Source organism: Lissotriton helveticus, chromosome 9 (assembly GCF_964261635.1).
Source record: "Lissotriton helveticus chromosome 9, aLisHel1.1, whole genome shotgun sequence".
Lineage (NCBI taxonomy): Eukaryota > Metazoa > Chordata > Amphibia > Caudata > Salamandridae > Lissotriton > Lissotriton helveticus.
The window spans coordinates 104,254,999-104,278,574 of NC_136070.1; the positions used below are offsets into that span (position 1 = coordinate 104,254,999).

Genomic DNA, 23,576 nt, shown 5'->3' on the forward strand with positions numbered 1-23,576 from the left:
GCCCTCCCTGTCTTTAGCTAGAGTTTTAGCAGCATCAGTAGCCAGGGCCCTGTATTCCGCCATTTTGAGTTGCATCCGCGGAATAGTTCCTGGGTCGCCATCAGTCTGCGCCGCATTTTCCAGCACAATAAGATCTCTCTCAACAGTTACCATCTGCGCCTCCCGTTCCTTGCGGCGGCCAGCAATCGCCGACAGGGCCTCTCCCCTGAGCACGGTCTTGAAGGCCTCCCACAGAACTACCGATGATTCTACAGAACCGTTATTTCTTTCGAAGTAACGGTCAATTGAGAGAGTCAGTGTCTTCCTTATTTCTTCGCTACGAAGGTACCAGGCAATGATTGGCACAATACGCCCTTCTCGTCGATCACCGATTGTGAGGTGAGACAATAGCGGGGAATGGTCTGAGATGCCCCTTGTTAAGTGTGTGACTTCCTGAATTGTAGTGTCCTGGTGCAAAGGTGCCAGAATGTAGTCTATACGCGAGAAAGAGCGATGTGGGCCTGAGAAAAAGGTGTATTGTTTGTCCGTCGGTGTCGGAGACGCCAGAGATCAGTCAGGCCAAATGCCTCAATGAATTCAGCTAGCCACAGGCGTCCCAACGGTACGTCCCTAGATGGGTGTCTGTCGAGGTCCCCTTATACCACGGCATTAAAGTCTCCCCCCACTAGAAGTTGTCCTTCCGGAAGGGAAAGGAGAAGTCTGCCCAGGTCTTGGTAGGAGTGGGTTTGAAGACCCGGCGGGATATAAGTAGTGACCAGGTTTAGCCTGCGCCCCTCCCATTTTCCCGAAACAGCCGCAAAGTGCCCTAGCAGGTCGGATTTTGTATGGTTAATGACCAGGGGGAAGCTGCGGCGGAGAAGAATTCCCACCCCCGGGACCCAGAAGTAAAGCCGGTGTGCATAGCCAAAGAGTACCCCCATCGGTTCAGTGCCTGGCATGTGTCACCCAACAGGTGGGTCTCCTGGAGAAGTACCGCATCAGGGAGGTGTCGTTTAACAAATTCCAATACAATGGTCTTTTTAAGCTTGTCCCCCAACCCGTTGACGTTCCAGCTCAAAATCTTGAGGCTTTTATACCACTTTTTAGCCATAACCCCTCTTTACTAAAAAAACAGCCCTGTGGATCCTGGTACGTTGCATAACTATATCAATACATTTCCTGTGTGACCATTCCGTACCTCTCCCCCTGTCCCCAACCACCCCCCCTCAAATGTTCCCCCAACTCCCCCCACACCCCGAAAGATGTTCACCCCCAAACCCCCCTCCCTGCTTCCCTGCTCCGTAGGTTTTGAACTACCCACATCCCCAATTAGCAGAGCGCCTTTCGCCCCAACCTGGAATGGGAAAAAGAAACTAACACCAACCCCCATCCTCCCCTCCTGGTAATTCCTTCTCTATGAGGAGCGTGCACCGGCCACAACTCCAGCCGCCACCCATCCCCACCCCAATCAACTTCACACTACACTATAAAAGCCTACACTCCAGTAGGATTAAGTTTCTTCCATTCAGTGTCAGAGCTGTGTCTTGGGCAGCCAATGTTCCAGCCCGCCGGGGGCCCGTATGAGTCGCATGTTCAAGTAAGAGAGGAGGGGATCGACCGCCATCAATGCCAGTCTGGACTTGGCTCACCTCCCTTGTAGGGCCCACCGTCTTTACCCCCCATTTCCTGATTGACTAGAAAAAGGCATAAATGACCCGCCCTCCAGCACCAAGTCCCGCAATACGTTACATTAGTGGATGTTCTTGTCGGCAGTTCCATCGCCTTCAATGTTCAGCTACCTCTCGAAGGTTTCCCCACCTAGGACTCACAGATCTCGATCTCCAGGAGCGTTGACTCTGTCCATCCACATCCGACCTCCCGGCCGTCGATGCTGGCGACGCAGCCTGATTGTCTCTCCTGTTCTCACCACCAGTCCGGTCCCTAGCTCTTGTTGATTCCTGATCAATCCAATCTTGCACTTCTGATGGCGAGGTGAAGAACAAGGATTTGCCCCCGGCAATGACTTTGAGCTTGACAGGAAAAAACATCATATATTTGACTCCTCTCTCCCTCAGTGCTGCATTGACACCTGCGAAAGAGCGCCTCTCCCTCTGCACTTGAAGGGTGAAGACCGGGAAAAATCGAATTGTGGCATTTTCGTAATGTAGGTCCCCCACCTGCATGGCTGTCTGTAAGATGGCGTCCCTATCCCTGTAGTTCAGGATTTTAGCAATTAGTGTCCTTGGTGGAGCCCCTGGTTTGGGTTTAGGGATAGCTGCACGGTGGGCACGTTCAACGGTGAAGATTTTTGACAGCCGTTTAGGCTTAAGGTGGTTTAGGACCAGGTCTTCCAGGAAGAGTTCCACACTGGGCCCATCCAAATCCTCCGGTACACCCACCACGCAAATGTTACTTCTGCGGGCTCTCCCTTCCTGGTCCTCAAGTCGCATGGCCATCTGTCGGTGTTGGTGCACCAGTTCGTTCACCCGTTGTTCCATGGCCTTGGTAGATGTTTGGAGCGCTCGGATATCTGCTTCTTTGGTTTTGGCTTTTTCCGAGGTTTTGCCGAGGTCAGCGCGTAGGAGGTTGACCCCAATAGAGACCTTGTCGATCTTCGTCTCCAGATTAGCGCCAAGCGTTTGTATGGCTGCCATTATGGAAGCCAGCGATGGTTATTTTTTCCCGGCCGGGTCCCCCGTCGCGCCCTCTGCCTGCGGTGTCCCCATCTGTACCGTATATTTATCCAGTTTGTTGGACTGCGTGTTGGTATTCTGTTTGAGCCTCATAGCAGCAGTGTACGATCGCCCTCTCGCAGCGTGGGACCTTCAGACGCTACTACTGTGCTCCAGCGCACCACCCGGGTCTGACACTCTCACTTCGGGCCCTCAACCACGCCACCAAGCCAACCGGGCAGGCCCTCGCACCTCCAGTCAGGGCCCTGGCGGAAATGGAAGTCCCAATACAACCTCTGCCGCCACTTGGTTAATTCCCCCTGCCGCTGCCTCCACCAGCCACCACTTTCTCAAAGGAGATGAGCAGTTCCTGAGTCAGCCTGCATGTGATTGGCCCAGTATTCAGAGTGGGCTTTCAGCCCGTCCGTAGTTCTGGTACTTGGCTGCAAGCGCCCCCGGCCCAGGGGTCTACACAATCTCTCCAGGGGTCTGTGATGGCTTCGGTTGCGGTCCGCTCCCCTGCTCGCTCCGGCCCGCCTTCGTTTCCCCAATGAGCTCCCGTGGTATAAGGAGCTCCCTGCATGAGCGAGAACGGCGCCCCCCGCTTTGCCGTCGCTCTTGTCTACACCGGACTCCGATGGCCGCTACGATCTTCAGGGCCCATTGCTAGCCACAGCCCACCGGGTCGCGCTCCAATCTTCGCACCCAACAGGGCTCCCCGCCGGCTCCCACAGATGGTTCCGGGAGCCAGCAGCAAGACTGGCCCGAGTCTGTGGCCCCTCTGATCTAGCGCCTCACCTCCGAGGCTCCGCAGTCGCGGCACCAGTGCCGTCCTGCCCAGGCGCCGAGCGACGCCCCGCCCGACCAGGCCTCAAACCCAGGGCGCCTCGTGGTGCCCGGGCCGCCCAGCTGAGCACCAGCGCCTCTCCCCGGCGCCCGGCCCCAGGCAACAGGCACTTAGCGCGGCTACGGGAGCAGGCAGCGGGACCGGAGTGGGCTCTCACGGCTCCGCTTCACCTCGCCGGCTCAGCGATGCAGGTGGAGTGTAGCACCAGCGGATTCTTCTGGATTTCAGTGGGGTGAAGGGTTTTGGCTCCGAGGAGCTCCCGGGCTAAGCGGCCATCTTCGTTGGCGCCTGGCCACGCTCCCCCTTTATGTGTATTTTTAATAAATATCCATGAGGTTCTAAATATTGTGGTTAGAGTATAATTGGGTGTACATTTTTTACATTGAAGTTATATCTGTTGTTCTTTGGTTCATAAATAAGCATCCATATAGCAAAATAATTGGTTTTAACAAGTCCGGGGAAAAACATTTGTATTGGTTTACCTTGTATAGTACTTCCACCTTAGGCAGGGCCACTAAAGGTTTGTGGTTTTGCTGCACTGCCACATAATCTATTTTGCGGGGGAGCCTGGGGGATGCTCATTTCTGCTGCTCAGTACTGGGGTGAGAGCCAAGCCTAAGGGACTACATCCCCCAAGCTCCCCTGCACCGTTCACGCTGTTTACTGTTCCCTGCTGCTGGTTCCCGCGCCCGGAGGTGCATACATTAACCGCATGCGTGCGGCGCGAATTCCCCGCCCATGCTGAATCCGCCTTGCGCGGGCGGAGTCATGACGGAACGGTTCCGTCATGAGCACAGCTCAACCGACGCTCATGACGGAACCGTTCCGTCATGAGTATGGTAGGGGTTAATCCTTGAGCTCCCGTTGCACGGGATACTCGTTTCTGCTGCTCAGTACCGGGGTGAGAGCCAAGCCTAAAGGACTACATCCCCCAGGCTTCCCCTCACCATTCACGCTACTTCCTGTTCCCTGCTGCTGGTTCCTGTGCCCGGAGTCACATAAATTAATCCTTGAGCTCCCGCTGCGCGGGATGCTCGTTTCTGATGCTCAGTACCGGGGTGAGAGCCAAGCCTAAGGGACTACATCCCCCAGGCTCCCAGCACCCTTCACGCTGCTTCCTGTTCCCTGCTGCTGGTTCCTGCGCCCAGAGGTGCATACATTAATCCTCGAGCTCCCACTGCGCATGACGCGCCCGGGCAAAGCCTGGGCCAAGGGTGGGTCAGTCCTCACCCTTGCTAGCCAGGAAGAGGCAGGGCAGGGCCACCCCCCTTTTATCGGGCCCATGGACCGTGCCGTGGACTGACATCTGTTCCTTGAGGTACTGTACTTACTCCCTGTTTTCACACGCGTAAGTTCCGCATAGAGGCTAGCTGAAATTCCGCCGACTGTAACCATCTTGGGTCTGTACACCAGCGCTGCTTGACGGCTGCCCGGAGATTGCCCTTGTTTATTTTCGTTGATTGGAGCACAAGTTACTTTGTTGTTTATTGTTTATTTTTATTGTCATTTCTTGTTAAAAGACAAATTTCTGTGCGGGCCAGAAGGATGGGAAAGAGGAAAACTATGGAGGGAAACAGAGGTGGTAGGGTGGGGGTAATGGCCGGGCTGACAAGGGAAAAAAGGCCAGAAAGACTCCTAAAAACACGCAGGTAGCAACTGCGTTCTTGATCGAATAGACACTCTCATTAGTGAATGCGAAGGCATCTTAGAGGCAGAGCCAACTACCCACCACATTCCTGGCCATTCCCCCTTCAAATCTACTAGTCCATCTCACCCAGCCACCATTCCAGCAATGTTTCAAAAATCCATCCGAAAGGGACCCCCTCATCTAATAAAGAGGCAATACCAGATCCTGTGAGGGCCTGTCAATCGCAATCCACCCCCTCTGGTTTTAACACCCACCAGTCCAGACTTGCCATTCCCTGCGCAAATAGGTTCTCTCCCTTGACGGACTTGTCCGGTGACTTGTCTGGTGACCATAGGGCAGACATGCCTCAGTCACCTCTTGTACTTAGTGCAGGGCTTAACACAGGGCCTAACTCAGAACCCCAGTATACACAGCAGCTTTTTAATATGCTTAGATCTGAGATAGGAACTATGAGATCCATGATTGAAGGCCTTACCACTCCGGTCAAATTAATATTATAGACTTATCCACCTTGCTTGCAGCGTGCTAAGCTTATGACAGATAACCACCCACAACCTTGCCATGACTATTATAAAATGCACGAGGCAGCGACCCAAGGTAGGGGTACTGTAGCCAATGGCTTTACCTTGCACCCCTCTGCTGTTTCCACTCATAAGCATGCTCCACCCTTCTATGGCCAAGCGTTTAAATAATTCCAACATTAATCTCCATAACAATAATTATATCACAGTAGCCTCGCAGGACTCCGCAAATCATACTAGACCCATTATTTCATCTCTGGCACAGCGTCCTTTGTGGAATGCCCAACATCAGTCCAACCACCTAGACAACCCCCATTCACCCCATGCTCTGAAAATCTTTATGGTTAATGTCCCCAAGCTTGGTCCTAGGAATGGTTTTGAGAGTGAAGACTCCCTGACCAACAAAGCCATTCATTGGATTCACCATGTCAGGAGTTGCCATTCTGTTATACGGACAATATTACCAGGGCTCAGAGATGTACTTTTCCAGCCTAACCACTAGATTGTATCGAGCACACTTTGAATAGAGCTGACCTGGCTGAAAACCTCCTTGCCCTTGATTTTTGTACCTGCCCTCCCTGAAACTTCTTCTATAGAGCTTAGGTGATCCCCGTTTGTCAGCCAGAGCATCCAACCGGCTAATCAACCACCCATTACTTCAGCTGAAGATACCTCACTGGAGGCCATTGACTGACTAAAGAGTGAGTCCCAATTGTATCCCAGTACACATTTCACTCCCCCAAATTGTAGGGCTAGCGCCCCCAGCATCCCGGCACTATGCATTGCATCTGGGGAGTCATGGGACAACGTAGCTACTCCATTAACACCCAGGGGGTGGGGGGTACAGAACATTTTGCACTTTTAAATCTTCAGGCAACACCCCAGCCCGAGCGCTGCCCAGCCGACACACTCCAAGTAGAGATATCGCACCTGGTTCAGCTTTATATAATCAGCTGAAGATAATATCGTGGAATGTGGCTGGGCTAAGCAGCAAACTATCAATCCCCAATCGGAACAAACCAATTGAGGGTTTTGACATTTGCCTTTTTCAAGAGACCTGGAGTTTGGTCCCCCTACATGTTTGTTTCCACTCTCCAGCAACAACTGTAGCGAGAGGGCACCCATCAGAGGGGTGACTATCAAGATGAACATTGCTCTGGGCTGCCGAATTACCTGTCAATCAAGCGCTTGTCCAGATATCTTAAAACTTAGCATTTGGAGGCCCATGGGGGGCACAATTGACTTGTTTAATGTTCATGTAAGGGGGACCAAGGGGACAGACCAACACCTATTATTACAGTTTTGCAAGAAAGCTTAGCCAGATGCTCACCTCTGGAGTTGTGGTGGCAGGAGATTTTAATTGCACCTTTGAACCCTTGGATGCAGAGGACCTGCTGGGGGTTGAGGACGATGCTAACAAATGGGCTGTCCCCTTGATAAATGTACCTCCAATCAAAAGATGGACACAGTTAGCACTCCAGTTTAATGCTCTCACCACACTGTTCGGTTTGAGGGCAGCTAACGGGAGAACTTTATTGGATAGTCAGGGCGCAAAAACTTATAACAGAGTTAGCTGCCCATCACGTATTGATTATATTTTACTAAGATGTAAGGCTTTGGGGAGATTTGATAGATATGAGTGTGCGCACTACCACCGATAGTGACCACAACCCCCTCTGCACAATTTTGAAGCCCCTGTGGGAAGCCTCTCATCAGCTTGAGAGCATCCCATCCTCAACCACCTCTAGAGAGATTGTTTCATCCAACTGTAAAAAATTCCTAAAATGGAGTAAGGTAGCCTTGCAAGAATCCAAGATCTCTGGGATATGGCAAGTCCTGGCCCCTTAATATTTCTGATCTCCAAGTGGCAGCTTCTGACCCACGTGGATTGGCAGATGTACTCTCTGTCCATTCTCGCACAGTGGAACAACTGAGTGCATATTTGTTAGCCCCCAATCAGGGCAGCAAGCCCAGTTTGCCTTCTAAAGGGCCTTACTCATGGTATACGAAAGACTCATAGCCGCAGCCATCAAAGATAAGAATTGCCCTTTGATTAAAGTTGCTAGGAAGAACTATAGAGCAGCTTTGCACCAAGCAAAGATAGCATGGGACGAACTCCATTGGCAGCAACTGAAGGAAGCTAGCCTAGCCAAGGATACCAACTTATTTTGGACCCTAGTTGGGGCAACAAGATAGATGTACACTCACCCCATAACCACTTTTCAGGCCATCAATGGCACAACCATTTTCGGAGGCTCTACTCTGTACCTGAGGACATGCTATCTGCTGAGCATTGTGATTCTAATGACCTTTACAATGCTGACAGTGAGTCCTTTCACCTGGCCGAGATTGAGACTGCATTAGGGAAAATAGTGCCTGCAAAAGCTGCTGGACCAGATGGTCTGCCTGGTGATCTATTCCTCATAGACATTCCGAATTGGGCACGCTATATTCTTCTTCTTGTTAATGCTATTGCCAAATGCATCCCAGTATCGGGATCCATGAAGGGCGCCGAGGTGGTCCTGATTTATAAAAAGGGTGCCAGAGAAGACCCCTCAAACTATAGACCAATTTGATAGACACACTACAGAAGGTCTTCGGTAGTGTTTTGTTGCAGAGGATACAACACTGGGCAGAAGACAAAGCTATCCTTTCTCAGTATCAGGCTGGTTTTAGGCATTGCACTGGAGCAATAGACCAGGTTTTCAGGCTGCTCCTCATTTACTGGAAAACAGTGGTAATAGACAAGGGCAGTCTTTACCACACATTTATCGATCTAAAGACTGCCTTTGACCTGGTCCCCAGGAGTAATCTGTGGCACACACTTAGAGATATGGGTATTCCCCCTTCATCCTCAATGTGTTAGTCTGGCTTCACGACGACAATTATGCTCAGGTGAGATGCGGGTCACAAGGCCAGCTGACAGAGCGGATTTTAGTCGATAGAGGAGTCCGACAGGGTTGTGTCATGGCTCCCACCCTGTTCCCTTTATATATGAATGGGGTGGTTAGCTTCCTGCAAGAAGACTCAGCGGATGCACCAACCCTGGCGAGCGACAAGGTACCGACCCTCCTGTTTGCTGACGATACCCTCCTGGTGTCTAAGACCCCAGCAGGACTACCAAAACTACTCAATAGATTTCCCTCTTTTGTGATTCATGGGAATGGCCATCAACCCTACTAAAACTAAGTTTATGACATTCAACCCCCACAAATCCTTTAGAAGCAATCTTATGCCGGGTAGAGCCCCCTGGAAAGAGTCATCACCTTTGACTATCTTGGTATACGACTCTCTGACAAAATGCCTTTGAGGCCCCACCTAGCAAAGATGCTTATGGGGCACAACCCTGTGGCTGGTGCACTAGGAAAAGAACATCGTTCTTCACATAGTAAGCCAGTTGCTCCGGCCCTCATAGCCTAAGATGCCAAAGCAGCCAGTACAGCTCTGTATGGAGCAGAGCTGTGGGGGTTTAACAATGTTGATGAAATCTGTAGATCTGAACATAAGTTCCTTAGAGACCTGGTGATGCTGCCTCACAACATACCTCTTACATGCTTGACATGGGCAGGTGATGATTGGAGACACAGCAAGATTGCAGCCACTGCTTTTTTGAGGCTCGCAACAGGCGGACCCCCAAACTCTCTAAATATGCTGAAACCCTTACCGAGGTCATACAAACAGAAGTTGGCCGTAGAATCGAATGGATCTCTTTTAAGTTCAAGTAGAATTTTATTAGGAGAAACAAAGTTGATAGTGCAAAGAGCAAAATGAAATACAACATCATCAAAACGGATAATAAACTAGGTTATCACAATAAATATCATATAATAAAGAATGCAAGGGAGGGAAAAGAAAAAAAGGAAGAAAAAATAAAAAGCAAATGAGGCTAATCAATTAAAGTGTACACTCATAGAGGCTATGTAAGGTGGGATACAATACAAAACGTGCGGGAAGTTAAATGCTAAAGAAAGAGAAGGAACAAAAGGTTGTTCAGGGGGGCTTTGAAACTTCTTGCTGAAAGGGGGGTAAGTGAGAAGGTCGTTTGGTACAGACATCTAAATAAAGAGTGACAGGGAGCCATAGTGCATGTCGTTTCGGGGCCAAAGTAATGGGATAAACGAATGCGGTGTCCAATCTGTGATTATAACAGACATTAAACCACCAGGCTTTGAAAGTAATACTCTCGGAATTTTTCCAGTTAACAGTTATCTGTTGAAACGCAACAGCTAGTAATAAATCAATAACCTGGACATTTGTTTCAATTGCAGTCCAGGAAGGGGAAAGTGAACCAAGGAAAATGTCAGTGATAGAGAAAGGGATAGAAGTCTGGAAGATAGAATTGAGTTGATTCCATACTTTAGCCCAAAATGCGTGTGTGAGAGGGCACAGAAAAAGCATGTGAAAAAGTGTGGCACCGGGGGTGGAGCAAGACCAACAGAGGTCTGGAACCTCAGGGAATCTTTTGTGAAGGAGAGATGGCGTGTAAAGGAGTCGATTGTAAAGGAAGAAAAGTGTTTGTGTAAGAGAGGCAGCTCTGGACGATTTGCGGATTTTAATCCATATTTTATCCCACAAGGACGTGGACCACGAGACAGCAAGGTCAGATTCCCACTGCTCCTCCACCGTTGTTTTGGGCCGAGGGGAAGGAGGGTTGTGGAAGGAGTGATATATGGAAGATGCTGAAGAAGCGGAGCGGAGTTGGAAATGGAGAGAAGAAATCGGAGTAGGGGAGACCGGAGGTAGAGGAGAATGAGCTAGGGAATCATAAATAGACATAACTGCAGTCTTAAGTAAGATGTATTTATGGATAAAGGAAGAAGGGAGAGAGAAGAGACGACTTAGGTCCTGAAAAGGTATGAAGTCAGATCCAGAGAAGAGTTGGGAGACCCAGATTAAGCCTCGTTGCCTCCAAGTTTTCCAATAGAAAGGTTTCAGCTTAATAAGAATGCTGTTATTATACCAAATCGTGGTAGTAAGGAATTCAGTGATGGAGGAGGGAGGAGGTGGAGTGGAGGCTAAAAGTAGTTTCGCTGTGTATTTGTGAAGTGGAGTGGACACAAATTGGGGTTTGCGAGAAAAGGAAAGATATTCGGCAAAGGAAAAGGGAGAAAGAGAAAGGCGTTCGAGTTCAGCCCAAAGGGGGAAAGTATCGGTTGGATCTTTAAGCCAGATAGCTGCTTGTTTCAAGAGGAAGGCTCGATGATAAGCAGGAAAATCTGGGAAGTTAACCCCGCCTTCCGATTTAGGGAGACGTAGTCTCGAAAGAGACATGCGTGGTTTCTTACCAGACCATAAGAAGGAGGATAAAGTAGTATTGATTTTAGCAAAAAATTTGGCAGGGATGGAAATAGGAATATTAGAGATAGTATAAAGGACAATTGGGGACAACATCATTTTAATGGTATCAAGGCGACCCCACCAGGAAAGATATAGGGGATGCCATCAAGAAGTGAGGTCAGATAACTTCTGAGTGCATTTAGTAAGACATAGTGAGATAGTATCCGAGATAGAAGGAGTGATATGCAAACCGAGGTATTTTATATGGGTCGGGCTCCATTTGAATTGAGACGCCGCAAAATCAGACTTGAAGGTGAATTTGGTAAGGGGTAAGATTTCGCATTTGTCATTATTCAATTTATAGCCAGAAAGATGGGAATAAGTGTTGACTTCGGCTAAGAAAGTTGGGATAGATAGCGATGGATTCGAAATGAAGAGTAAAATGTCGTCTACGTAGGCAGCGAGCTTGATTTGCGAGTGAGAAAGAGGGAAGCCGTGAATGTTTGGGTTTTGACGCAGCTTGGATAAAAAGGGTTCTAGAGCAAGATTAAAGAGGAAGGGGGAGAGAGGGCAGCCTTGCCGTACGCCTCTTCCGAGGCTAAAAAAAGAAGAAATCAGACCATTAGCACAAACCGCTGCTCTAGGATTTGCATAAAGAAAGGAGATGAGGGAAATGAAATTAGGGCCAAACCCAAACCATTTTAGTGCGGAGAAAAGGAATGGCCATTCAACTCTGTCGAATGCCTTCTCGGCATCCAGGGCAATTGCGGCTAGGGAATTACTAAAGCGCGATGATTTAGACAAAACATTAAAGAGGAGTCTGGTGTTATCGGAAATGAAGCGACCTTTAACAAATCCTGATTGTTCAGGGCCAAGGAGATCTGGGAGAAAAGAATCCAACCTAATGGCTAAAGATTTGGCGTATATCTTGTAATCAATGTTAACCAGTGATATCGGTCTATAATTCTTACAATGTTGAGCGTCCTTCCCCTCTTTTGGTATAATACAAATATAAGCGTCTGAGAAAGTGCCCGAGGAAGCACCACTGGTTTTGAAGGAATCAAGAAGAGAAAGTAATTTGGGCAGCAAAAGAGTGGCAAAGTGTTGATAAAATTCGACTGTAAAGCCGTCTGGGCCGGGTGCTTTGTCTTTCTTAAGGGAGTGAAGTGCTTTGTGTAATTCGCGAATAGTGAGGGGGGATTCAAGAGAGGTAAGGTCTACAGGAAAGTTGGGAGGAGGGTGAATGCTAGTAAAAAAGGTAGAGAGAGAATGAGCAGAGGGTTGAGTGCCAGAAGAGTAAAGTGTAGAATAGAATCGGGAAAATTCCTCCAAGATATCCACATCTTTATGTTGGAGGATAGAATTAGCATCAAAAACAGACTCAATATTCAATTTGTTTTGTTTAACTTTCAAGTAGTTAGCAAGAATTTTCCCCGCCTTATTCTTCCCCCCATAAAATTTCGAGCTGGATTTCAATAAGTACAGGGATGCATCATCTGTAGACTGTTTGTTATAGTTCATTTTCGCGTTAACAAGAGCTGTTAAACTTTCCTGGGAATGAGAGGTGTAGAAGGCGTGCTCTAGAACTTTGATCTGAGATAAAAGATCACTGGCACGTTTACGGGCAAGTTTACGTTTCGCAGCAACATGTCTGAGAATAAAGTCTCTGGCTGCAGCTTTGTAAGCATCCCAGATTGTGTGAATGGCTAAGGAGGGAGTGTCATTAATAACAAAAAATTTGGTGGTAAACTCAATAAAGGAAGTAGTAAATTTGGGATCAAGAAGGAGGGCATTGTTGAAACTCCATCTTTTGGGACCATTGGATTTGGGTAGAATGTCGATGTTGATTAGAACTGGGGCGTGATCGGAGAATACTATGGGGCCAATCTCAGCTTGGGTGAGGGATTGGGATAGATGGTGAGATAGAAAAATATAGTCAATACGTGATTGGGAATGGTGAACCGGGGAGTAAAACGTAAATTCTTTACTGGTTGGGTTACATATTCGCCAAGCATCAATCAGGTTATGTTGGGAAATGGCGTGCGTAAAGAGGTTGTGGGATTTATTAGGAACAAAAGAAGATTTGGAACGCCTGTCCAAAAAGGGATCGAGTGGTAGATTGCAATCGCCTGCTAAAATAAAATTGTCATCAATACATGCAGTAATACGAGAGGCAAATGCACTCCAGAAAAGAGGATTCCCACCTGTGGGAGCATAAACATTGAGCAAGGAAAAGGGGACACCCTTAGAGGAAAGTTTAACAAATAGCCATCTTCCATCAGGGTCAGATTCAGATTGCAGTACAGAATGAGAAAAGGACTTTCGAATCAACAAAACAACACCATTTCTTTTGCCATCACCAGGAGCAGAAAAAACCTTCCCCACCCAACCTCTTTGGAGCTTAGCAGCCTCAATATCAGAAAGATGGGTTTCTTGTAAAAAGGCGACATCTACATTTAATTTAGCTAAATGGGAGAGAATCTTTTGCCGCTTAATAGGCGAATTTAAACCTTTAACGTTCCATGAAACAATGCGCACTGACATCAAGAACAATTAAGAGGGGAGAGTGTAAACAGGAAACATAAGAAAGCCTCATAATATCTAAAAAAGGAAAAATGTAAGAGGGAGAAGTAAGAATACTCGATAGAGAAAAAGAGAAAAAGAACATAGAGAGGGAGTGTCATGAAGAAAAAAAACAGTGCAAAATAATGAGGGAATGTTGATATGAAGGCAATAGCAATCAGGGCCAGGGAAAAAGCAGTAGATGAAAGGAACCATAGGAGACAAAGAGAAAAGAACATGAAGAGATGGCAAGGGAAGGGAGGTAGAGCAAGTCGAAGAAGTAAACGATGGAAAATGGTAAGAAAATACTGAGAAAGAACATGAGGGACAATGTAATACCATGTTGGTAAAAGAGTCATGAAGAAATACAATAGGAAAAGATCAACATAGAAGGGTAGTAGAAACGGAGAGCATGTAAGTAAAAAAAAAGGTCATGCACAAGGTAAGAAGAAGAGCAAGCAGTAAAAATGGGAAAGAGAAGAAAAGGTAGAGGAAATTGTCGAATGTTGCAAGAGAATGAGTGAAAATGTGAGATAAAGGGGAGAAAAGATGATGTAAAAAAGATTGTAGAAAAGAATCGTAAAAGGGGAAAGACAACAGAATAACAATAAGAGAGTGAGATAGGAAAATCAAAAAGAAAATCAGGAACAGACTAAGAGAAAGTGGCACCAAAAGAGCCAGCAATAACCTAGAAAAAAAACCAGACAAGAACATGCAGAACGAAAGGGATCATGGCAACAATGGAAAAGGAAAATGTAGGGTGGTACTTACAAGGAATGGCGGGGAATGGATACGGTCAAGGGGCAGGACACAGAGGGGGAAAATTTGGAGATGAGAGGAGGGAGGGAAGGCCAACCAACGGAGGTCAGGTGACGGAGCAACAAGACGTCCAACCGGAGAGACGTGACGGAACACAAAGAAACAATCTGTGGAAGATAAGGAAAACAAGAAGTTTAGAAACAGGCAAACGGCAACAATTCCAGGTAAAAAACAAGATTAAACATTCAAAGAACATGTAATAAACCAGCACATGCAATGAACACTGGAGTTGTGCAGCAGCTGAAGAACCTGTGAGAAGAAGAGCAAAACAGTATACAAAAAACCAGGAACCATGAGCATCAAGGTAATCCAAAAAATATTAGAAGCAAAAAGTCAAGCTGGAAATGAAGAGGAAGAGCTAGAAAACTCCATGTCGGCAGATCCGCAAGAGTTCAGAAAACTTCGGAGTCGAAGAGGATCCTCAAAAGTCATAGTCTTGTTGTTATGAGTGACTTTGAACAAGCAAGGATGAAAAAGTCCATATCTGGCTCCGATGGAACGTAGTTCTGGTCTCATATCAAGGAATGCTTTGCGACGTGATGCAGTAGCTTTGGCGTAATCCTGGGCAAAGAATAAAGTGGAATCCGACCACTTTAGGTGAGGTATCGCCTTAGCCGCTAATAGAACCTTCAGCAGGTCTGTGTTTTCAAGAAAATACATTATTACACCTCTGGGCTTCGTCGCAGGGGAGATAGTTGAGGGAGCTCGACCAAGCCTGTGCGCTCGTTGGATATTTAGCGAGGTACCCTCAGGAAGATGCAGAAGTTTGGGTAAAAGGGATTTGAGGAAGGCGATGGCGTCAGTCCCCTCGCAACCTTCCTTCAGGCCGTAGAGGCGTAGATTATTGCGCCTATTTCTATTTTCAAGGTCCTCCACTTGCTTCTGGAGTGACAAGACGCGTGCATCTATGTGGACCACCTTGGTCGCGGTTTCCTGGAGGGATGACACAGATTTTTCTACCGTGGAAACCCTGGAGTCCATGAGGGACCAGTTGTCGGTCAGTGTTTGCAGTTTGGAGTTTGTCTCCTCCATGAAGGGACGCAGTGCTCTAATTTCCTCAAGGAGAAGCTCCAAGGAAATGGCTGTCGGTGACTTTGGTGGTGACGGAGGATTGTGCTTCAACCTCTTTGGGGTAGTTTTCGATCCTGACGGAGGAGGAACATCCATTGTGAATGATGCTTCGCAAACGGAAGGGTCTGCAGATGCTTCTAAATGAGCCAATGCAGTAAATAGTTTTGAATTCTTGATGAAATTTCGTTTAGAAGTCTTGCCAGGACACTCCGCCATGAGATCACAGGTAGAAAGGGTCACCAGTAAAATATGAATCAAAGGAGTACTGCAGGTAATAAACAGAATCAACAAAGTCAATAGGAGGAGGAGTAAAGGTAAAAATCCAAAAAACCAGGTGAAATGATGAAATTAGGATATGGAGAATGAGAAAAAATCAGGTTAGTGATGAAATTGGAGCTGACGTAGATTAAAGTCTAAAATGGCTGCCAAAGTTGAGGAGAAAACAGCAGGTCAGGCGATAAGAAAAAAAAATCGTTTCCAAAATGAAAATAAAGTCACCTGTAGAAGCTGTGACTGGTAAACAGTATTTCCTGCTGAGTTGTGGCGTTTTTAATCATTTGCCGGTGTCAGGAGGCTGCCGCCGTCTCATGTTCGTATCTCAGACGAACTCCGTCAGGAAAAAACAAAATGGCGGTCGCGGCTGAAGCAAAGCCGCGACCGGAGCTAAACAGGAGCTGCGGGACGGAGCCGAGTGATTCTGCAGTCGGTAGATACCTCAAAAGGTACAGGAAGCATTCCGGTGGCGATTACTGTAGAGCATGGTGAAGTACGAGGGCTGGAACCGCCGCGAATCCCCGGTAAGGACGGAGCTCTACTCCGGGACCGCCATCCGCCTCGGGCGCTTAGCCACGCCCCCCAATCGAATGGATCTCTAACATCAGAAAAGCACTGTCAGCCTGGGTTTTCAAGGACATTAGGACAGGCAGGAACCACCAAGCAAAGAGGAGCTGAAACGGTCATACTGGGAATGGGTGGATCGCCAGGAAACATGGTAGACCTAAAGTCGACAGACTGACTAACAAATGTTATCTACCCAAGCAGATTAGGCACCTTGGGCCTCATTTATGAAAAGTGACGCATCGCTGCGTGAAAACAGCGATGCGTCACTTTTCACTGCGCACTCCTTGCGGCACCAATGATGCGTCATATTTAATGTATGACGCATCATGTCGCAAGGAGTTACAGATACGTCAGTATTTCTGACGTATCTGTAAGTGCAAAAGTGACGCATTGCTGGAGTGTGTCACAAAAGTGACGCAACTCCAGCAATGCTCCTTTCACATGGGGCAAGCCCCATGTGAAAGGGCCTGCGTCAGTCTTACGCCTGCTGTGAGGCAGGCGCAAGATTTTGACGCAACGGCGTCCTAAAAGTGACGCAGTGAAATCTCATAGATTTCACTGCGTCACTTCTACGACCCTTCCTTACGTCAATACGCCCCCCTTGCATACATTATACCTGGCGCAGGTATAATGTGGCGCAGGGGTTTACAAAGTGACGCATCTACTTAGATGCGTCACTTTGTAAATATGGTGCAACAAGGCATATTATTTACGATGCTGGTGCGTCACAAAAAGTGACGCACCGGCGGCGTAAAAGTGACGCACGGCCTCATAAATGAGGCCCCTTGAGCCCTATTTAGACATAATCCAGGTCCCGAGGGACAGGACATTGTATATTCATTTTAGGATCAGCACACTCCCTGTTTGCGCGACAACTGTAAAATGGCATCTACCCAACCAGACATTAGGGGACTGTCCTTGCTGCAGAGCCCCTATGGAAAGTGTTGCACACGTTATCTTTGCTTGTCCATCTTATAGCACTCCAAGGTCTAAATGGTTAAAACCAATTTGCTGCCAACTGGGCACACAGGACCATTGGGTTGCCCTGCGCATTCGTATGTCTGATCCCAGAATTTTGTTTGTGTATGGTGTGGCCAAATATCTCAGCCATGCATGGCTAATTAGGCGGAAAACCTTGTCAGGAGTAGCCCTACACTTGACTGCCTAAAGATGTGATACAATTGTGGTAGCGTCTGATGGCTGTTTAGCCTTCCATTGAAACTGCACCTTATGCACTCGCACTTTTATTTGACTCCCCATGTTGTTCCATTAAGAGGGCTTTACCTGCTTTTTCCAGGCGTGTATGGGCTTTATATTGTGCATGTCATGAGGCCCACAACATGAAGGATTCGTATGCTGCCCTTGAATCAAATGGATTATTAGGTAACTTTTTCTTGGACAAAATGGTACAGAAATCTGGTTGGCATAGCTCGATATTTTTCAAAACATCGACACTCCCAAAGAGGACTAGATATAAGACTCTGCATGATTATGCCTCTAGACTAGAGTCTTTTTTTAAGCAAGCGGGTTCTTCTGCATTCCACTATTTAAAATTAGGTGAATGTAAAAGTTTGGGTCTTCAAAGCCAATCCAGTCACCTTAGAAATTGGGAGGAATGTGGTTTAGAAGAGCTGGGGCGCTTTTTATCTATACTAATATAATAAAGAGAGAGCCCAAACCTTTGAGGCGGGTAATCTCAGGAACCACATCACCAATCACAACACCCAATACAGCGTTGGAAAGGGCAGTTGCAGCAGAAGGACATGGGCTATGCAGACGCCCACCATATACATTTAAAAGGTAAAACAACCGTGCCAGCTAAGTAGTCCCTTGTGGGTGTGTCTGCGTTGTGCTGTGTGCGTGTGCCGGGGGCGTGACAAACGCTGGGGGCGTGTGGTACGTTCCACCCTTCATGCCATGTCTCATATCGTGTGCTAATCCCACCCGCTCCCTTTAAATACCCCTGCACCCCATAATCATAACCCACCCTCACTCCTTAAAATACCCCAACACCCTTAAACACTAACACATCTTAACCCTATAAATATACCCTGTACCCCAAAACCCAAACCTATCCCTAAACCCTAAAAATACCCCTGTACTCCGAAGCCCAAACCTAGCCCTGAACCCTATAAATACCCCTGTACCTCAAAACCTAAACCTACCCCTGAACCCCAAAAATACCCCTGTACCCTAAAACACAAATCTAGCCCTGAACCCTAAAAATACCACTGTACCCCAAAACCACCCCTGAACCCTAAAATACCCCTGTACCCGAAAACCCAAACCTAGCCCTGAACCCTTAAAATACCCCTGTACCCCAAAACCCAAACCTACCCTCGAACCCTAAAAATACCCCTGTACCCCAAAACCCAAACCTAGCTCTGAATCCCCAAAATAACCCTGTTCCCCAAACCCCAAACCTACCCCTGAACCCTAAAATACCCCTGTACCCCAAAACCCAAACCTAGCCCTGAACCCTAAAAATACCCCGTACCCCAAAACCCAAACCTAGAGCTGAACCCTTAATATACCCCTGTACTCCAAAACCCAAACCTACCCCTGAACCCTAAAAATACCCCTACACCCCAAAACCCAAACCTAGCCCTGACTCCCTAAAAATACCCCTTTACCCCAAAACCTATACCTATCCCTAAACCCTAAAACTACCCCTGTACCCCATAACCCAAAACTATATCTGAACCCTTAAAATACCCAAACACCCCAAAACATATACCTCAGTACCCCAAAACATATACACCTATACCCATACTTACCTTATCCAAACATTAAAAAAAACATGCCTCTAGCATTCATGCATTTACAACAAATTTCGTTGTAAATGTATGCGTGTTAAAAACATATAAAATGTAATGCCATGCGTTATAATGGGATTGCGGAGTCATGAGGCCTTATTTATGAAAAGTGACGCATCGCTGCGTGAAAACAGCGATGCGTCACTTTTCATTGCGCCCTCCTTGCGACACCAATGATGCGTCATATTTACAGTATGACGCATCATGTCGCAAAGAGTTAAGGATACGTCAGTATTTCTGACGTATCTGTAGGCGCAAAAGTGACGCATTGCTGGAGTGTGTCACAAAAGTGAAGCAACTCCAGTAATGTGTCCTTTCATATGGGGCAAGCCCCATGTGAAAGGGCCTGCGTCAGTCTTACGCCTGCTGTGAGGCAGGCGTAAGATTTTGACGCATTTGAGTCCTAGAAGTGGCGCAGTGAAATCTCATATATTTCACGGCGTCACTTCCATGACCCTTTCTTGCGTCAATACGCCCCCCTTGCATAATTATACCTGGCACAGGTATAATGTGGCGCAGGGGTTTACAAAGTGACGCATCTACCTAGATGCGTCACTTTATAAATATGGCGCAACAAGGCGCATTTTTTACGCCACTGGGGTGTCACAAAAAGTGACGCACCGGCAGCGTAAAAGTGACGCACAGCCTCATAAATGAGGCCCATGGTACTTTCGTAATGAAAGTATGCGGAGTGATGGTATGCGGAAAGAAAGTTGCGGAATAATGGGTGTTTACCATCCCCCGCTAAGTACATTGGTGGCACGGCGGCCCACATCTCCAGCAACATACTCATATTTTTTCACCACCCATTTGAAAAATGCACAGGTCTCTCTCATTGATGGCCAGCACCGACATACACTTTTAGACACACCTCCCGCCACAAGTTCTAGAATTGCGAACTTTAGAGCTGGGGAGCTACGTTCTAATCTCGGCATCAGCTCAACATCATGTGATTCCAGGCAAATTGCTTTGTTTCCCCGTGCTTACCACAAATGAATGTGTTCTTCTGTAAAGTAAATTGTGCTCATGCCATGTTGTCGAGTTCGCGCTATATAATATTGCAAGGAAAAATAAAGTAGGGAAACTCGAATTCACACACTACTGAACACGCACTCTTAAGTGCATCAGCAGTGCACTGTGAATCGGAGCGTTTCACAGGCTTGTCACAGATAAGAAATCCTATCAAAACGAAATCCTAAAAAACAACATACTACTGGCCGGCAGAAATTCATACCTGGACAACGTCGGGACGGGCTGCTAGTGAGCTCAAGATGGAAAAGTGCAGCCTGTCCCGCTATCGGAAAGCAGAGTCCTGCCGCCTGATCACGCTCACTGGTGATCGGTGCTCCTCTGCCTTCCTCGCGACCCCAGGACACTCACCCGCTTGTTGTCGACCGCTGCCGGTGCCATCATCAGCGTCCGCACCAGGAATCATGAACGCTACAGGCCCGCCCACCATTGAAGACAAAAGTCTCTTCACCAGAGCTCCGTGATTCCTGCCGCTACAGACCCCGCGCCTGTCTTCAAAATGGCGGCCAAAGAAGACGTCGCCTGACCGGAGCCTCCACCGGAGCCGCTTCTTCCACCCGGAAAAGGTACTGACCGTTACGTGGGCGCCAAGCTACAGCCCTGACTACCATTGGGATGGAAAAGTCTCTTCACCGGAGCCCTGTGTTTCCTGCCGCCGCCGACCCCGTGCCTGACTTCAAAATGGCGGCCAAAGAGGACGACGCCTAACCAGAGCCTCCACCGGATCCGTTTCCTTCCTCGCTGTGAGGTACTGACTGCTAAATTTGTTTGGGGCGGCAAACAGGGGGGCAACGGGGCATCCTTTCCCATCATTTACAAGGAGATACAGGGGCCGCTTGCCCTATGTCGTCAGCATACGTGCCTTTATATATATATAATAAATATACATGCCGCCATCCCCATTGATGGAATAAAGCACTTCATTTTTCTATGAAATCCTTGGCTTGTGGTCTGTACCTGGCTGTGTCCGTTGCTGTTGCTGTTCGGCGTTCCAGGATTGTGGATTTATATATATATATATATATATATATATATATATATATATATATATATATACTGATTTGTATCGCGCACTGTTAGTCGAGACTGTCCTGGCGCGTAGAGGAAACAAAGACAGCATATACCGGAGATCTAAAAAGCTTGTTTAAACAGATGTGTTTTTAATAGTTTTTTAAAACTGGTCAGATCCGTAGTGTGTCGTTGTTGGTCTTGCAGAGCGTTCCACATATTAGCTGCTCTGACCACCAGGGTTTTGCCCCCAAGGCGAGTTTTCCGAAACCTAGGGACAACCAGGCTTCTAAGTGATGCTGAGCGTAGTTGACGCACCGGCTGATAGAACATAAACCTAGCCCTCAAATAGGCTGGGCAGGGGCCATGGAGGGCTTTATGGGCAAGGACCAGGACCTTGTAGCATACTCTCTGGGGCACCGGGAGCCAATGAAGGTCGCATAGTTGTTTGCGGACACTTAGTCTCCTAGGGATGTCAAACAGGAGCCTAACCGCCGCGTTTTGTACCACCTGTAGTTTCCCTAAGAGAAACTCAGGAGACCCAATATACAGAGCATTGGCGTAGTCCAGGCGCGAGAGTATGAGAGCCCTGGCCACAGCCTCTCTGGCAGTCGAGGGAGGAGGGGAAAGAATTTCCTTAAGGTTGTAAGGGTGCCAAAACAGGTTCCCACCAATCTTGTAATTTGTTCTCGGAAGCACATATCCGCCCCAAACCAAATCCCTAAGTTTTTTGCTATACCACAGTCACCCTTTGGGCAGGGTGATCCTGTGGGCCACAATGATTCTTTGAAGCCTATAGGGAATTGTCCGTAGAGGAGTATTTCGGATTTCTCCTCATTACATTTCAGACTGGCCTGGGCCAGCCAGGCAAATACTGACGACAGACAGTGCTGGGCTTTCTCAGTCTGTAAATCATCATCTTTCCAGGTGAAGAGAAGTTAGGTGTCGTCGGCGTAGGCCATAATTTTAGCACCCAACCTTTCTGCCAGGTAAATCAGGGGGGTCATATAAACGTTGAAGAGTAGAGGGCTGAGTGTAGAGCCCTGTGGGACCCCCGTTTCCACCTTGTTATCAGACGAGTGGAATGGAGGCAGCCATACTTTTCGGAAACAATCTTTAAGAAATGATTCCACCCAACTAAGTGCCGCGTCTACAATCCCAATGTCCGACAACCTGGAGAGGAGCTTAAGATGGGGAACAGTATCGAACGCGGCAGAGAGGTCCAATAAAATTAGAGCCGCTCTGCCGCCCCCATCAAGACATTCTTTGATAGCCTCCGAGACCTCTACAAGCGCTGTCTCGGTGCTAAAGGATGATCTGAAGCCAGACTGAGCAGGGTGCAGAGCCCCTGAGGCTTCCACAAATATCTCCAGTTGCCTAAACGCCACCTTCTCGCAGACCTTAGCAAGAGCTGGGAGAAGGGAAATGGGGCGATAGTTTGAAGGGAGCATTGGATCAGCCGTAGGCTTTTTGATCAGGGGGAGAAGTTTAGCGTATTTCCACTGAGAGGGCATCACACCTGATTGCAGAGACTCATTAATCAGAGTCGCTACTATAGGAGCGACTACATCAGCCACCCCACTGAGGACCCTAGTTGGCCAGGGATCAGTCGGAGATCCTGACTTAAGGGATTTAAGTATGGCAGCCACATCCTTCACTTCCACTCTATCAAAGCCAGAAAGAAACTGGGTAGGCTCGATGTTATCCTGAAATATCCAGGTAGTAGATAGATTGGTAGGGGCGGGAATCTTAAGGCTGGCCTGTATTTTTTTAATTTTATCAATAAAAAAAGTAGACAGCTTTTCACACCAACCGGGGGAAGTGTAATGTAAGTAATGTAATGTAAGTATGTATTTATTAAGCGCAACTATCACTCCAGGGAGTATCTTGGCGCTGTAGCCCGTAGCCAAGATGGAAAGGCGGGAAGAATCAACTCACACATCAGACTCGTCAACACTAATCTCCCTATATCTAGACCAGAGTCATACATATTGTGTCTGAAAGGTTGAAGATCCAGGTTTTCAGAGCCTTTCGGAAATTATTTTCAGCGGAGATGAGGCGCAGGTTGGGTGGAAGTTTGTTCCAGGCTTTAGCGCCCAGTGTTGCTAGGGATTTTCCTCCCTTTGTGGTCAGCCTGAATTTGGGGGTCAGCAACAAGTTCATATTGGCCGATCTAAGGGTGCGTGTTGGTACATAACGTTTAAACCAGGGGAGGAAATATTTAGGCCCTTGCTGGTGGTATGCTCTGAAGGTAATCACCAAAATCTTAAACAGTATACGTTTATGAACAGGCAGCCAGTGCAGGGCCCTAAGCGCAGCCGAGGCAGATGACCTCCTCGGCCAGTTTAGGACCAGACTGGCGGCAGCATTCTGGACTACCTGCAACCTATGCAGGACTGATCGATTTAATCCTGCATATAGGCTGTTGCAGTAGTCCAGACAAGATGTTATAAGCGCTACTGCCACCACTTCCTAGCTGTCAATGGA

General features: G+C 47.7%; 1 long non-coding RNA gene across 1 annotated transcript in view; it reads right to left on the reverse strand.

Annotated features, from left to right (window-relative positions):
• The window catches only part of LOC144782645 (uncharacterized), a 308,330-nt gene that overhangs the window by 33,391 nt on the left and 251,363 nt on the right, over positions 1 to 23,576 (reverse strand). The window contains exon 4 of the long non-coding RNA XR_013601192.1: positions 14,278 to 14,432. This is a non-coding gene — a long non-coding RNA (uncharacterized LOC144782645). The remainder of the gene's footprint in view (positions 1 to 14,277; positions 14,433 to 23,576) is intronic.